The following is a 17,802-nucleotide window of genomic DNA, read 5'->3' as shown; positions in this document are numbered from 1 at the left end:
ATAATAAACATGCCAAAAGACTGCTGGTTTAATTGTTATGAAACTAAAAAAACATAAATCCAACTATTTGTCTTAAAAAGTTTGTATTACTCTTCTGCTTATGTTTGTCCCATTTCGTACCTCCCTTGCAAACGCCCGTACCTCGTCCGTTCGGATTACCACGAATACCGGATTAGCGGGGGTCCGGATTAGCGAGGCACGGCGGTATCTCAATATTGCATTGTTATTCGTGTAAAATGTAATCTAATTATGTGGACATTTAACTTTAGACGAAATGAGATTACATTTTATGACTGCTAAAAAAATATATGTCAGCCTCGTGGTGTAATGGTCAGCGCGTCTGCCTATTATGCATGAGGTCTCGGGTTCGATTCTATATTTTTTTTAAAGGGTGTTTTACACTGAAATATTTCATTGTCCCTGGTTGAAAATTGATCGAGATATGCTGCGATTGGTGTACCAATCCAGTGCCCTATGCACCATTTGGTGCGGAAAGGGAATGATGATGATGATGAAATGAAAAATATTACGGTTTATACAAATCACAATATAAAGGAGAACAGTGAGTTAAGAAGCCACTTCAACCAAGCAACTTTATGTATATGTGTATGTATATATGTATGAATTTTTCGGTGGGTATGTGTATATGTATGTGTATGTGTATGTGTGCATTTATGTATGTATATATGCATGTATATCTGTGTATGTGCGTGTATGTATATGTGTATGTGTATGAATGTTTATATGGGTGCATACGTGTGTGTGTATGTATATGGCAATATATAAATAAACATATATGTTAGTCTGCCTTAGCACGGGTCTTCTCCTACTAGGCATAACTTTATAATATTCATAAAAAATTAAATAATAATTATAAACAAACAAATAAAAAATGACTGATCATAAATTCTATAAATAAATGCCTTAACACATAATTAAACTTTTTTTTTTTATTTAAATATTTATTTATTTGTTTAAAAAGTTTAAAAAAGGATGAGAACGGTCTCTCTTAAATTATTTATTTATATTTTGATGAACTTCTTAAGGAACAAGATTACGTCCGTCCAAATTAGGATAGACTTCAAGTTTTAGTCCCAACACTTATGTGAGGAAAGACTAAAGCAGAGTGAACGCGGTCGAAATGTGATCTCTTAGACGAATGTGTGGGAAATCAATGTATGACAGGGTTACGAATGATGAAATCAGACGAAAGTGTAAATCTGGTTCAGGTATAATTGTTAGATTAAGAAAGGGTCTCTGAGATGGTCTGGTCACGTGGAACAAATAGATGACGAAAGAATGGTAAAACAGGTATAAATTGCGAAAATGAATGGTAACGTGAGGCAAGGACGACCAAGGAAGACGTGTCATGATCAGATAAACCAAAATCTTAAGCTGGTTATGTCTTAAGCCGGTTATGTGCGATCCATTCTCTTTGCCTACCCCTGGGGAGATATGGCGTGATGGTCGTAGCAGTAAAAGTAGTAGTAGTAATTTGGTAAATTAATTTTTTTGCCATTTGGTTTAACTTTAACTTGATTTTAATTGAATACTTTAAACATTAAGAATAAATAATTTAAACTATAAGAAAAGTGTGTTTAATAATATATAGCGCAAATTCTATGAAAATATTTTTTAAAATTATTTGTTTCTGGTCTAAAAACATATCTTGATGAAATAATTGTATTAAGTAGACATAAACTGTACACATTTTCATTTTAAATTTTAAAATGAGCGCAAAAACTAACACAAAATTGTGAAAGTTATATACGTCTTTCCAAAAAAATAATTTATTTTGCTTTTATGTTACATATATTATTTTATTTTATTACAGTCCTTCAAAATGGTATGTCAAGTAGATGAAAGTGGGCATTTTTGACAACTCCTTCTGTTCGCGCTCAATCAAGGAAATAAAGAAGAAAACAAATAAGAACAATACATGTTTAAACAAATAACAGGGATGGAGAACATTTTATGGAAAGAATATGGAAAATTACAGGGCTTATGACCTGTTGATGGCTGGTTTAGGTGGCCACTTTACACACTGTGTAACGTTCACCTTTCTGCCTATGTTACTTATACTAAATATTCCATTTTGAAGGCTTGCAATAAAAAAAAGTAATGTATTTAACGTAAAAGCAAAGAAAATTTTCTTTCAAATGACATGCAACTTTTGGCGTTGTGTTTTATTTTTGGTGCTTTTTTTTAAATTTGAAAGAAAAACGGACGCAACTACAAAAAATACACCTAATATAAAAAAATACAATCATCATCTAAGTAATTACTGTTTTCACTCTTCTTTTCAGGTTAGCCACCAACAGGGAAATACTTTTTTTTTGTTTTTACATTTTTAAAGTTATAAGGGTCTATAAATTACTGCCGAGTTAAAAAAAAAGTTTGTCACTTATTAAGAGCATTTTTTTTTAATTTGTAATTTTGGATTCCCTCAAAAATGGAGATTGCATTGGCCCCGCCCCTAATATGAATATTAATTTTGAACTTTGTTCCTAACCTTTTAAATTTTTATGTAACATCGTCACGAATTTTTACGTCACAATTATCAATGTCGCGTTTGTCTGGTGACATATTTTTTTATAATCTATTCTGTAAAATTATGTTTGAAAACATTTCTCAACAATATCCATATTGATTAAAAAAATACAATTAATGGTTCTAAATCTATTTCGTTTATTATTTTTATCGGTATTCGTAGTATGTGACATTTCCCAATTACACGAGATTAAATTTTAGTTAAAATTGTTGAGTTAAAATTATTTTCTAACCTCCACCATTGAAAAAACACGCTATGTATTTATATATTCTAGAACTTTCATCTCAATTCTTTCCCAACAATATTTAGAGTTTGTCCAAATTTTTATAGACAAGGACTGGATTCAACTCCCGGGGAGCTGTTTATATTTACATATTACAACATAGATGATGAACATTTAAGAGAAGGCAATATAGAAGTCTAGGCATAGGGTTTAAGACTTGTCAATGGCTGGTTTAAGTGGCCACTTTACACACTGTGTAACATTCACCTTTCTGCCCATATTAAAACATCTATATTCCTTCAATTCTTTCATATGTTGATGTTTTTTAAGTTAAACAGCTCCCCAGAGAGTTGAATCTAGTCCTTGTCTACAAAAAAATTGGACAAACTCTAAATGTTGTTGGTAAATCCACCTGGTCCATGAAAAAGTGTAGAAATTGAAAAAATAACATTTTCAGGCGTTGCCTTGTATGTAGGTGAAATAATTCAATTAGATGAATCTCACGCCCATAAAGAAAGGTTTCAGCTCTTTAACTTTACAAACATCAACAGATAAAAGAATCGAAGGAATATAAATGTTCAAATATGGGCAGAATAGTGAATGTTACACAGTGTGTAAAGTGGCCACTTAAAACAGCCATTGACAGGTCATAAGCTCTGTAGATGCCTAGACTTATATATTACCTTCTCTTAAATGTTCTTTATCTCTGTTGTAATATGTCAATTCTTTCCATTTGAAAAAAAAATCAGAACATATTTTTAAACAATGTTTTTAGGTTGTCCAAATTTTTTTGGACAAGGGCTAGATTAAACCCCTTAGAAAAACACTTAACAGAGATGAAGAACATTTTAGAGAAGATAACATAGAAGTCTAAGCATCTATAGGGCATATGACCTGTCATTAGTTTTTTTTTATATTTTTAAAAATATTTTTTTATTCTAGTAAAATAGCTACATAGTGCAGAGCCAATTCTATAATCTAAACATAAACCTAAACATAAATATAAACATAAATATTAACCTTATTATATAAATAAACATAAAACAAAATTTTAAATTTGAGGCACTTATGATGGTTTTAGCATATCCCGCCATCGCTCGAACAACGGCGAATTAAGTGGCCACTTTACACACCGTGTAACAATTACCATTCTGCCCACATTTGAACATCTATTTTCCTTCAATTCTTTCATCTGTTGATGTTTATGAAGATAAAGAACTGAAACCTTTATTCTTGCGGGTGAGATTCATATGAATGAATTATTTCACCTACATACTAGGCAATGGCAACGCCTGAAAATATTTTTCAATTTTTATACTTCTCCTTGGACCAGGTGGATTTATTTATTTATTTAGATGCCTTAACTTCTAAATTCCCTTCTCTCGAAAGTTCTTCATCTCTGTTGTAATATGTAAATATTAACAACTGCCTAGGGGGTTAATCCAATCCTTGTCTTTAAAAATTTTGACAAACTCATAACATTGTGGTCAAATTAGTTGTAATATGCGTAAAATTAGAATATTTTAAAATTAAATGTATTAACTTACTGATAATAATAAAAAGTAATAATTTGTTGATCGCTATAATCAAATTTCCAATCCAAACAATAAAGAAGAAGACATGGCCAATAATTTACTTGGCAGATGCCGAGTATAAAAAGTTTATTACTAAAGTTCCCAAGATCGATTTCCTGTTTTTTTTTCTCGATCGACTCCATTTTGTTTATAAAAATACCTGCAGAGATATAATAAAAAATAGGGGTTGATCTACCGCTACGTGGAAGTGTGTGTGTGTGAAGAAAGAAGTGTGTGTCTGCATGAATGTATGGGTAACAATAACAGCCTAAGGGTATGCTGGAATGAAACGAATGCAGGGAGAAAAAAAACAGTTTGTCATCAGATTTATATCTTATTTAAACTAATTTAGCTTTCATTAGTCCTGTTAGAAAACCGGTTGAATGTACATTTTATGTTTTTTTTTTTTAATGTTTTGCAACATGAATATCAGTCTCGTGGTAAAGTAATAAGAGTGTTTGCATACTATGCAAGAGGTCTCGGGTTTGATTCCTGACATGGTTGACATTAAATAATTGTTTTTACACTAGAATACCTCATGGTCCCTGGACTGGCATCTGATCTTGTGTCTAAGACAACTGCATGTAACAGAAATGATCAAGAAACGATGTGATTGGTGTTATGCATATTATTTTACTTATCCATATTGAAAAAACCAATACACAAGTATAAATTTGATGTTAAATAAATAAAAGTACTAAAATATGAGCAAATAATATTTTACAATTCGATGATAATTGTATATAACATAAATTGTTTGAAATAAAACACAGAATTTTGAAAAAAAAATGTACAAAATCAACATGATTCTGATCACAGTACGGTAAACAAACACTAAAAAAAAAAAAATTTAAAAAAGGTCGTGATCAATAAAAATTACCAGGTTTTTTTCGTTTAATGCCGAGAAAGTAAGTTAATTAATGTATTATTTCTTAAAATTGGGCGCTAATCCTAATTCAGTCGGATGATTCCTATAAAGCGTAAAAGAGCTGATTAGCGAAATGACAGGAGGGTGTATTTGAAAATATATAACCAGGGAAAATACGAATTACGATTTAGTATTTTCTGTTTTATTTTACCGGGAATCCTATTCGTTCGAAATACATATTAAGACAAGTTGACAAGTAGTGAGATGTTATCGCTATATATGTAGCCCTACTACAGTCTAATTTAAAGCGACAATCTTATTCGTCTTCGTTAGAAAGGGCGTTTGTATTTGATTCGTAGTATTCAGAAACTCTGTAGGTTAACAGATGTACTATCAAGGACTCTATAAAAATAAAAAAAATACCGACCTTTTTGCTCTATGAAAGTGTTAACTTTTTATCGCTATTTCATAAACGTTATTATTTTATTAAAAATTTAGACGGTCGGTAAAAATTAAACAAATTTTAAGTTTACTTGACTTGTTTATTTATTTATTTATTTATTAACGGACATTGTCCATGTATACAATTAATAAGGTTTAAATATTACAATAAAAGAATAGTTTAAAACATTTAATGAAAAAAGAAAGAAGCATTGACAAACATAAGGGACATCGAGACAAGATCTGGACTATTTATTTAGTGCTCGTTTAAATCGTTGTAAACTTAAACCAAAAAAGTCCAGATCCTGTCTTGAGTTAACAATACGACAAAGGCGGGTCATTGGAGAATTTAGGCCATAGTTTGTTCTATGCTGCTCGATGAACAGTACTTCATTGTTTCTCAATCTACGAGTCGGAATATTGAATATTACTTGTCCCAGTAATGATGGAACATCGATTATACCATTTAGTATGCCGAACATATATATGGAGTCAATATTAGTTCTACGTTTTTGTAGACTAGAAATATTTAACATTGACTCTATTTCAGCATAAGAATAATTATCTCTCTCTAGTCCAAGCATCCAAGCTATTTTTCGAAGCAAGCGATGTTGGACTGATTCAATGTGATTTATGCGATTGACATAGAATGGAGACCAGACCACTGAGGCATATTCAAGAAGAGGGCGAACAGTTGAGCAATAAAGAGTTTTGATTGTACGGACATTAGTAAAATCAGAGGATATTCTGTTAATTTAATTTTTTTTTTTTTTTTTTGAAATAAACGGCACTTAGTGCCTTTTACATATTAGTTACAAATACAATTAAATATACATACATGTAAACATAGTTATAAGTAATACAGAGCATTTAAAACAATATTATTAATTTAGAAAGTCTAAGAAATATAAACTATATAAAAGAATAAAATATTACCAGTTATAGAATTATCGATAAAAAAAGATAATTTGGTATTAGAGATACTTTGAACCAGTTAAAAAAATAACTAAGAAGTAAATTTTGAATAACATTAAAAATATATATATATTTATATATATATGTATTATTATTGAAAACTAATATTTAGGTAAATAGTATATGTTTATGTATAAAAGTATATAATGATGTAAAAAAAATGATAAAGAGAAATATTTTTTACTTATAAATTAATTAAGAAAAGAAACGAAAAAAGAAAAAAAAACTCTAATAAAGAAGTTTAAAACAAATTTTTAACAAAAGTAACAAATAGTTACCTAGAACTATTACCAATAAAATAAAGAAGAAGAGCCGTTCTATATGTAATAAATTTCATGTGAAATGAGTCACCAATGTCCTGGTACTTATTGCCTAGAGAGTGAAATCTATTGATGACTGCATTTTTACCATATGATGTCGAAGTATTGTTGCCACAGTATTGGTAGGTTTGCCGAGTTGTCCTTTTCGGTACATTAAAACTAATTAGTGATAAAAGTGCAGGGGTGTCAAACATGGAATGGATTATTTTATATAAATTTAATAAATCAGTTATAATTCTCCTGTCACTTAGTCTTAATAATTTCAAAATAAACAGTAACAAATCATAATTTAAAAATTCAATACTAACACCTAATTTAAAATTTATAAATCGTAAAAACTTATTTTGGACCTTTTCAATACAATATTGGTGCCTAGAATAATGAGGAGCCCAGATTGTAGAGTTGTACTCCAAAATGCTTCTTACAAGTGACGTGTACATTATTTTAAGTGCACCAATATCTTTGAAATATTTAGTGGTTCTGATAATGAAACCCAACATTCTTAGAGATCTATTACTAATGCTATTAATGTGACCAATAAATGATAATTTGGTATCGAAAATAACACCTAAATCACGTATTTCGGAAACGGATACAAGTTCAGAATTGCCAATAGAATAATTAAACATTATTGGAAACTTAGTCCTGTGAAATCTCATGATTTGGCATTTCTTTACATTTAGTTGGAGTTTATTTGTTGAGCACCACGAAAATAGTTTATTTAAGTTATGTTGGATAGTAATACAATCATCAATAGTGTTAATTACTCTAAAAATTTTCATGTCGTCAGCAAACAACAAAACTTCGACACCATTAAATATGTCAACAATATCGTTGATAAAAATGTTAAAAAGTATCGGACCCAAATGGGATCCTTGCGGGACTCCACTAGTCGCCTCAATGGTACTGGATGTGGTGTCACAAATTTTTACTGCCAATGATCTACCACTTAGGTAACTCTGAAACCATTTTAAAATCGATCCACAGAAACCCAACTTGGATAACTTATCGATCATGATTCTATGGTTCACCTTATCAAACGCTTTAGAGAAATCTGTATACACTGAATCCACTTGTTTACGTAAATTAAAAGAGTTCATAATAACATTTTCATATATAATAAGATTAGTCAGTGTTGATTTTGAAGGCATAAAACCGTGTTGATTTGGAATTATTATTTGATTGACAATTGAAGACATTTTTTGCAAAATTATTTTTTCGAAGAGCTTTGGTATTGCAGATTGTATACAAATCGGTCTATAATTTGTGACATCACATTTATCCCCACTTTTATGTATAGGTGTTAAGAAAGCAGACTTCCAATACTGGGGGAAATGTCCTTCACATAGCGACTTATTGTAGATTATATACAAGGGATATGCAAGGAAGTCAACACACTTTTTTAACAGTATTGTAGGTATTTTGTCAGGACCATAACTACACTTAGAAACTAGTTTTTGAATACTGTTTCTTATGTCAATCATCTCAATTTGAATATGAGATAATTGTATATTTATATTACTGCTTAAGTTGGTTACATAGTTAGTATTGTTGGTATTATTATTAGTTGTATCATCATAGACACTCTTGAAGAAGTCACTAAATAGATTAACTATATCTGTTAAGTTACTACCAGTTTTACGGAATAATACATAAAATTAGGTAAATTTGTACTGTCATTTTTGAGGGATTTCGAATAATCAAAAATTTTTTTAACATTATTTTTTAAAGAATCCTCGATAGTTTTTATGTAATTGTTGTAACAAATTGTATTTTTTTTATTGCAGTCTTTTCTTAAAATATTAAATCTATCAAAATCTGACCAAGATCTGGATTCTTTGTAAGTTTTGTGTGCAGATTTCTTCATGTATATTAAATTAATTAAATCTTTATCATACCATATTGGGAATGATAATGTTCTTACTTTTGAGATTGGCACATGAGATTCTATAGCAGTATTTAAAATATTATAAAAGCTAACAATGGTATCTTCTAAATTATTTTCATTTAAAAATGTCCAGTTCACTTCCGAAAAAAAAGTACACATATTGTCATAATTGGCCTTGTTAAAATTACGAAAAAATTTCGATGTTGGATCGTTCTGATTCTTCAGCATATGCAAATCAATATTTATGTCAAGAATAGGGTGATGTTTATCCCGAGGAACAATTTCTTCGATAGACTTGTGCACAGAAACAGACACATCACTACAAAAAACTAAGTCTAAAATACGATTATGATAATTTGTTATATTATTCAATTGTTTTAAGTTAAGGAAAAAAGCTATTTCCACAATAGTTTTTTCTCGATCCGACAAGTCATTGCAGTTTGGGATTTGTCCAAATTCAGAATCTAATATCTCCCACTGAATGTTAGAAAGATTGTAATCCCCCATGAGTATGAATTTAGCATCAGGATATAAAAATTTCAAGCGCTCAACTTCATCGGTATGGTTTTGATACACTGATAAATCAGATAATGGTGGAATATAAACGCAACCCAATACAATTTTTGACCAGTTTAAACTAATTAACACGAAAATATGCTCGACATTTTTGCAGATTGTTTTAAGTTTTCTAGAAACATATTTCTTATTAACTGACACTAAAACACCACCTCCTCTTGTTTTGGGGCTTGTCGACTTGTTCCTGTCCAAACGGTAAGTATTGTATGAAGATAATCCGAGTTCTGCCGTGTTGATGTCCGGATATAGCCAGGTTTCTGTGAAGATTAGGATATCTTGTAATAGAGTGGGGGCAATTCTTGAAAAATCTGTTAACTTTGTGCACATTCCTCTTAAATTTTGGTATATACATTGAAGTTCTAATTGTTGGTTTAGTTTTTTGGTACAGTTGAGACGATTTTGGGTAAGGAATTTATATATTTAATTGTTAGATTTGCCTCTCCCTTATTGATTCTTGATTCCAATTCCTTTCTAAGTTTTGTCAAATATATTCTCTGTTTTGTTGTAAGATCCGATTTCAAGTTCAATCCGTTAGGTACTTTTGATTTAAGCCTTAGCAGTCGTTTAGCTTGTAAAGAATCCCGAAATTCGACTTTAATAGGTCTGCACACATCCGGTCGGTACTGCCCCAACCTGTAAATTTTTATGATGTCACCGCTGGAAACCGGTTCAATGTTATGGATCATTTGTGTAGTGCTTTTGGCATCATCTTCAATTCTTTTTGTTAGGGTAAGTGCCATACTTTCCGGTGAATTGTATATAATGACATTTTTAGAGCGTTCTTTTGTCTCCTCCAATTCAGAGATTGCTTCGATTAAGGTATTCTGGTTAAAGTTTGGCTGAGACTGGATGGCAAGTTGATTTTTTGCAATTTCTTTGTAACCTTTTAACTCTCCCTCTAAACTCGCCATTTCTACAGCCATTTGCCCAACCATACCCAAAAATTCAAAAAAAATTGGAGACAATTTTGAGATTTGCTCTTTATTATATTTATTACTTTGGTCATTAATCATTACGTTCAATTTTGTTACAATATTTTTTGCATTTGTTATAAATTGTTTTGCCGATACGTCGATGTTTGACATATTGAAAACTTTTATTTAATAAATGTTATAAATGATTTAATTACGGTCAAAGTTGCACACCCCTGGATTTGGGCTGCCGGCAATTATAAACTATATTTAAGTATGTAAGTAAAGTAAAGTAAAGTAAAGTAACGTACAAAGTCCAATAATCCAATGCCCGGTAGTGATTGGTTATTTTGAAATGAGTGACCAATCACAGTAAGTCACCAGTACACAGCAATAATAAAACTATTTGTTTGGACAAATTTGTGATTGAAATAAGTATTTTTAAAAGTATTCTTTGCACTAGCGAACTTCACTCAACAACCTAATGAAGTTAATGAAGCCAAGTAATTTCAGTGATTTATTTACTGTATTATCTATATGCTCGTTGTATGTCAGTTTATAGTCCAAAACAACTCCTAAATCTCTGATGGACTTGACTACATCAATTTTGGAGTTTTCTAATAGGTACTCGAAGGAAATTGGTTGTTTTGTTCTATGAAATGACATTATTTTGCATTTTTTAATATTTAGTTCTAATTTATTGACTTTACACCATCGGTTAAAAGAGTTAATGTCTGATTGAAGAAGAAAGCAGTCTTGTAAAGTTTGAATTATTTTGAGAATTTTGTTGTCGTCCGCGAAGAGCCAAAAACGAGAGTAAGATAATGATTTAGCAAAATCATTAATAAACAAATTGAAAAGCAGGGGTGCCAAATGAGCACCCTGAGGTACACCCGATGTAAAATCAATACTGGTTGATAAATAGTTATTTATCCGAACATTTTGTGTCCTACTAGTTAGATACGATTTAATAAATGATAGTAATGGATCTCTTATTCCCAAGGCATGTAATTTATACATGAGAATTTTATGATCTACTTTGTCAAATGCCTTAGAAAAATCTGTATAAAGAACATCAATCTGCTGACCATTTTCGAGTGCTTTGACAATAACCTGGGTATAATCTACCAGGTTAGAGGTGGTTGATCTGGCAGATCTAAATCCATGCTGTTCATCGATCAGTATATTCTTAAACATGGGCGTGATTTTGCTAGCAATTATAGCTTCAAACATTTTACGGATACAAGATAATGTTGAAATAGGCCTATAATTGCTAACATCAGATTTATCGCCTGATTTAAAAATAGGCCTTATATAATTTATCTTCCATAAGGATGGAAACTCACCAGATGACAGAGAGAGATTAAACATGAATGAAATTGGTTTAGAGAGAGTGTAGCTACATTTTTTTAATAATAAATATGGAATACAATCAGGCCCAGTGTATTTAGATAATAACTTTAGGAGATTAAAAAAATCACAATTCGACTTAACTCAATGATTTTCTTACGACCTGAGAATGAATGAAGACAGAAACTGAACCATTTTATATTTGTTTTAACCTCATTCTAATAACATGCATTGATTCCCACGGAATATCTTCTCTTTACAACCCTTATTAAAAATTAAAAAAAAGAAACAGTATTCGTCATAAAGCAGCTATTTTTATATTTAAACAACCATATAACATTTGACTTCCATTTTTTTATTTTTAAGGTAGGTAGGCGGTCCGATAGCGTCTAGTGTCGAGCATTACTGGCTACACCCAGATAACATATTATTATTATTGTTATGGAAAAATCATGTAACGTCATTTTCTAATAGGTATTTGTCTACTTAAATCATTTTGATTGTATTCAAAGATTCTTCTTTTATCAAAATTATTACACTGGAGAAATTATCGCAAAGCTTAATAATTTTAGCGACGATTTCATGAATCTTTCACTAGACAAAAAAAAATATTTTTGACTAGTGCAAATCGTAGACATAATATTTATATGAACTCGATCAATAATATTTTAATAATATACATGACTTTTGTTTATATTTCTTGATAAAACTACATAGTTATTAAGTTTCATTTAAAAATGTATAAAAATATATTTTTGAGTTTTACCATTCTGTTTTGATGACCAACGAATGAATGCTTTTAGTCAAGTAAGCATCTTCAGGACTGATAAGAAATTGTTTACAACATTTTTTACTTGTACACTATTTTTTATAAGTTTTTAAGAGACTCGACTGAGGTTTTTTATTTTGTTGCGAAATGTTCTGTCCTTAAAATAAAAATACTTCTTCTATCTCTCAAAAAGTATGTACTTCTCTTTGCCAATTCCAAAGATACATAATTGTAAGAGCACTCGTCAATAAAACAAAATAATAAAATTTAACCAAAGGATTTCTTTGATATTTTGTAAAAGTCGTCAGTAATATTTTTGTTAGAAAGTTTGTTGGTTTCCATTTTGTTGTGCTAGGGCCTCCCCAGTAACGCCTTTATATCAAATAAGTCTTCATATTCGATTATCAGTTAATCAATTCAAGTTCGCTAAGTAATTATCCTACGCAGAAAATATGCATGAGTGATGTCAAAATTCAAGATGTATTTTCTAATTCCATGTGTTGCGTTTTCAGCTTGACACGTGTAGACTCGTAACGATGAAATTCGTTTCGAAATGAGAATAATTCAAAAGAGGAAATTACATTAAGATTAAGAAAATCAATTTCAATTCTTACTTACTTTATCCAGATATAAATGTTTGTATTAATACACTCACAACTGCAGCTGATTGTGAAACGACAAATTGAGTGGAAAACAATCTTATCCAAATACAACAAATCCGATTTTTTTATTATTTAAACTCTTGTGTGGCTGAAGTGCAATACTAATCCTCGAAGGATACAAAACTTCGTATAATATTATGTCTCTTTTAACGATGTTGTTTTATTTTTTGTAATCTTCAAATGGGCATTTTCACATCAGATTTAGAAAGTAAAATTTGTATACATATGCAGAATTTCAGGACAAACAATATTTTTCCTCTCTGAGCGAAGAATAATTATACGAATGAAAATGATGCCAATACCACAATAAATCTGTTCTGCTGCATAAGAAAGAGCACGAGAATATAGCTTATAACAAAGAAAACAGAGGCGGTGTTTGTGTGAAAGAGACAAAAACAAAAAAAAATCGTTCGGTTACTGGCAGTCAGCGGGAGTTCACGCTAGTTATATGACCGGCGCGCGGCCTATTTATGATTTCAAATTTATTTTGCTATTGTAAGCCAACATGAGGTCATGTTTTTTTAAAAATTATGGAAAAATTATTAAACATTATGCCTCTATGTTTTTTTTTCAAAGGTCTGAGCTTCAGAATATTCCATCTTTTGCCTAAGATAAAATGATGTTACGTCACCGCGTGTAAAGGAATTTTTTTACATAGCCTTTTAAGAGCTAAATTTAATTAAATACAATTTTATTACAGTTATTTACGATAAATACCCACACAACTATTTTTATTTATGTACCGACTTGCTAAAAATGAAATCAGTGTTAATTCGGGACTTTTAGGCAAGTGAAAAAAATGGCATTTAAAATGATAAAAAGGATAATTACTTACGTAAATTGACAGGTAAATTCATTGGTACGAAATAAATTGAAATTAATTTATATTTCAAAATACTTGATAAATAAAAAGGTTCACGTACATTAAAGTATTAGGTGAAATAGTCGTATGTAAAATAATAATTGAGATTAATCAAATAAAAAAAGATAAATTACAAACTACAAAAAAGATAAAGAAAATTAAAAAAAGCACGTAGAAGTTTAGACATATACTGCTCTTATGACCTGTCGTTGGGGGTGAAATTCATTAATTCCGCTTGAGGGGAAAATCTAATATTTTGTCAATATACATCTGGGCAAATCCACAATATTTTAGATATTAATTAATTTAATATTTCACAACGAACTATTTACAAATAACAAAAATTTGAGATTCGTATTTGGCGCATCGTAGTAAAATGGTCACTACGCTTGCCTACCATGCAATAGGTATCGGGTTTGATTTCCGGATTGGTTAACATGAAACACTTATATAAAAGGTGTTTTTATTCTAAAATATTTCATATTCCCTGCACCTGAAGCGTAAGTCTGATCATTTTACCTCATGTAATAAAAAAAGTCACGATACGCTGCGGCGGACAACCGATGCAGTTCCCTATGTGCCGTTAGTTTAACATAGAAAATTAAATTAATTTACAAGGTAATTTATAAAATTACTTATGTAACAAATAAAAATAACGATGTAGAATTTCTGCATAGCTTGAAATTCAAATATTCACACTTAAGTCACCTTCATGTTTCCGAAATATGCATTTTGCGCGTAGGCAGTAAAAAATATGGCTGTGACACAAATCTGCAAAAAAAATCAACGCAAACTCGTCCTAAAGGTGTGTGATGTCAAACAGGCAAATAAATGAATCAGACAATCATTATTTATTTATTTTTTTTTCTGCTTCATGGTTTATTGATACGTGCGTTAGACTGCCTTGTATAAAGACAATAATAACCTACACTAACCTTTAGCTGCTGGAAATTTCATTGAAATAATTTGGGTGGCTTTTTTTATTTTCAAATATTACCTTTTGCTTCTTAATTACCTAGTTGTTTTATTTGTTTGACTCCTACTTACTTTAAGACTCGTAATTTTTTATCAGATTCCCATATTTTTTTTACAATTCTCTCTTAATTTTAGAAATTACTAAAACAATGATTAAATTTTTTGATTAATGTTCTATTTTATTTGTTTGTTAACAATTTTTTTTGTTTTCATTTATTTTAATTTTATTTTATTAACGTAAACGGCAAATCTGCCTTTTACAAACATTTATAATATTAACATATTTGGCTTAATATTATTTTTTTTTAAAATAAATTTAAAAAACAAGATTAATAAAAAATAAATAAACCAAAAATTATACAAGATTTATATTTTAAAAAATAACCTTACAATTTTACAGCATATTCAGTAGCGCTTAAAAAACAAAAAAAAATCACATGTTTAGAATACATTATGCAATTTATGGTGTAGATGCATAAAAAAGAACATGCAAAAAAAAATTTTGTTGCTCTCTGTTTTTTTTAAAAATATTTATATGCAAGTGAAAAATATGAAATAGAAAAAGAAAAAAATAGACAATCAGTTTTTTTTTTTTAAGTTGGATTATTTCATTAAGAGTAAATACAAAAGCAAATAAAAAGTTTACCTGGAATAGAAAGATTTGCCCTTGAAATGATTACTCACAAAAACAGCGCTATAAAAATTGACAAAATTTGTTATTATTATTGACATTTATTTATATTTTGACCCAGTTTATAAATGAATAAAGAAAATAGGCTTAAAAGATTAATTTTTGTTGTATTTTTAAAGTAGGAGCTATACAGTTAAGGGGCAAGGACATTTGCATGCCTCTGTCTTAGTGTTGTAAAATTGTAAATTGTTATAAATTTATTTTAAAAATAAGTAAATGCTGCTAACCTCAAAACAGATATGTAAAAATATTTACTAAAGATAGACAGTGTCTCATTTGTTTGTACTGAAATTAATTTTCTTAATTATATAAGACACCTTTTTTTTGCACGACAACAGGCCGGGAGGCCTAATGTCAATGTTTTGCAAACAGATCATACGGGGAATCCCAATTTTCAACATTGAACTGAACTGATATGTAATTAGTACATCTACAAATACTCGTACATTGCGGGTCTTACATTTAAACCTGATACAAGGTACCGCGTAGAGATAGTGGTAAAATATGGATGGAAATACTATCCTTATTCTATCACTGTATTAAGGATGGTATTCCCATCCATATTTTTCCACTATGCATAGGCGTAACTTTATGCCAGGTTTATAAATAAGGCCCTGAATAAGTTGAATGTCAAAAGCGGTTTTTGCGGTTTTGTTTTTTGTTACTTAGGACTCAAGGATGTATTTTCTTATTAATCAAATTTAAAAATTACCTTTACAAAATTACTTATAAATTATCGTTTTTTTTTTTATTGATCTTAAATACTTAAGCGTAATAAAATATTAAATATTTCTTTTAATTATCTGTAATGCTTTAAAAATTAATTCATTACTATACCTCAATAACTCGGTATAGAAGAAAATGATAGAATACAGCCATTGTAAAAAAGGCTAAAACCATGTAGGCAAGATCTATCCTATTTATTTCACTAAGTGTTGGTCTCTTCGTAATAATCCCGCTTGTAGAACACCAAATTTAGCTAAATCTATATGAATGGTCAATTCACTTTAAATGACATGCATTTCTTTAAAATTGTAATACATCGAAACAAATTTAACCCAAATATTTTTAGAATTTACTCAACGTACAATAGGAATTGTCATGCCATGATCATCTAGGCAGACATGGAAAGTGTGTCATCTCAAGGCAGGGGTGATTTCAAGGCTTGCTTCTTGAATGCTTGCCTTTGCTGTAGGAACACATTGACAGTACTGTTTAGCGAGATTTTATTAAATCTTAAAATACTGTGATAAGTAATTCCTTTACGCGCGGTGATGTAAAATCGTGTTAGCATCAGCAAAAAACGGAATATTGTAAAGTTCAGACATTTGCATGAAGGCATACCGTTTAACAATTTGTTTCCTGATATTCATAAAAGTTAACAAATAATAATTAAGCCTTGCCGTATCAAAATAAATTAAAAATCATAAAAAGGTCGCTCATTTTACGCGCATGTGTCCCCCATCACTGTTAATAGCCGATTGAATCTGTTTAAAACAAACACTGGCCACACAACAGCGTCTCTGTCTTCCTTGTTATGGGTTATTTTTTCGTGTTCTCTCTTATTTCGATTTATTGCTGTATCGGCGGGCATTCATTTATTGCGTAGCAAGGATATATATAGTTATACAAATTTTCCTTTCCAAATCCGATGTGAAAATGATCATTTGAAAGTCACAAAAATACAACTTCTTCATTAAATATCAAGAGAGATATGCTAAGTCTTGTACCGTATGTAGACACGTGTGACATCATAGCCACAATAGAGTTAACTATTTTGAAGATCGTTGGCAGAGGGGAAAAAAATCCGACGTTGATTCTACCACAGGAAATATTGCATTGGTACTTAGCTACCATGAGGTACATTAAGAACAGTGGTAAGATATATCATTACATTGAAGAACATTAGTTGGATATATAATTACATTGAAGAACATTAGTTAGATATATTATAACATTAAAGAACATTAGTAAAATATATTATTACATTGAAGAACATTAGTAAGATATATTATTACATTGAGGAACATTAGTAAGATATATTATAGCATTTAAGAACATTAGTAAGATATATTATTACATTGAAGAACATTAGTAAGATAAAGTATTATATTAAAGAACATTAGTAAGATAAAGTATTATATTAATGAACATTAGTTAAATACA

Source organism: Micrasema longulum, unplaced genomic scaffold (assembly GCF_059751315.1).
Source record: "Micrasema longulum isolate JH-2025_06_02 unplaced genomic scaffold, ASM5975131v1 h1tg001011l, whole genome shotgun sequence".
Taxonomy (NCBI): domain Eukaryota; kingdom Metazoa; phylum Arthropoda; class Insecta; order Trichoptera; family Brachycentridae; genus Micrasema; species Micrasema longulum.
The sequence above is the reverse complement of the archived record's forward strand: the minus strand, read 5'-3'. Positions refer to the sequence as shown.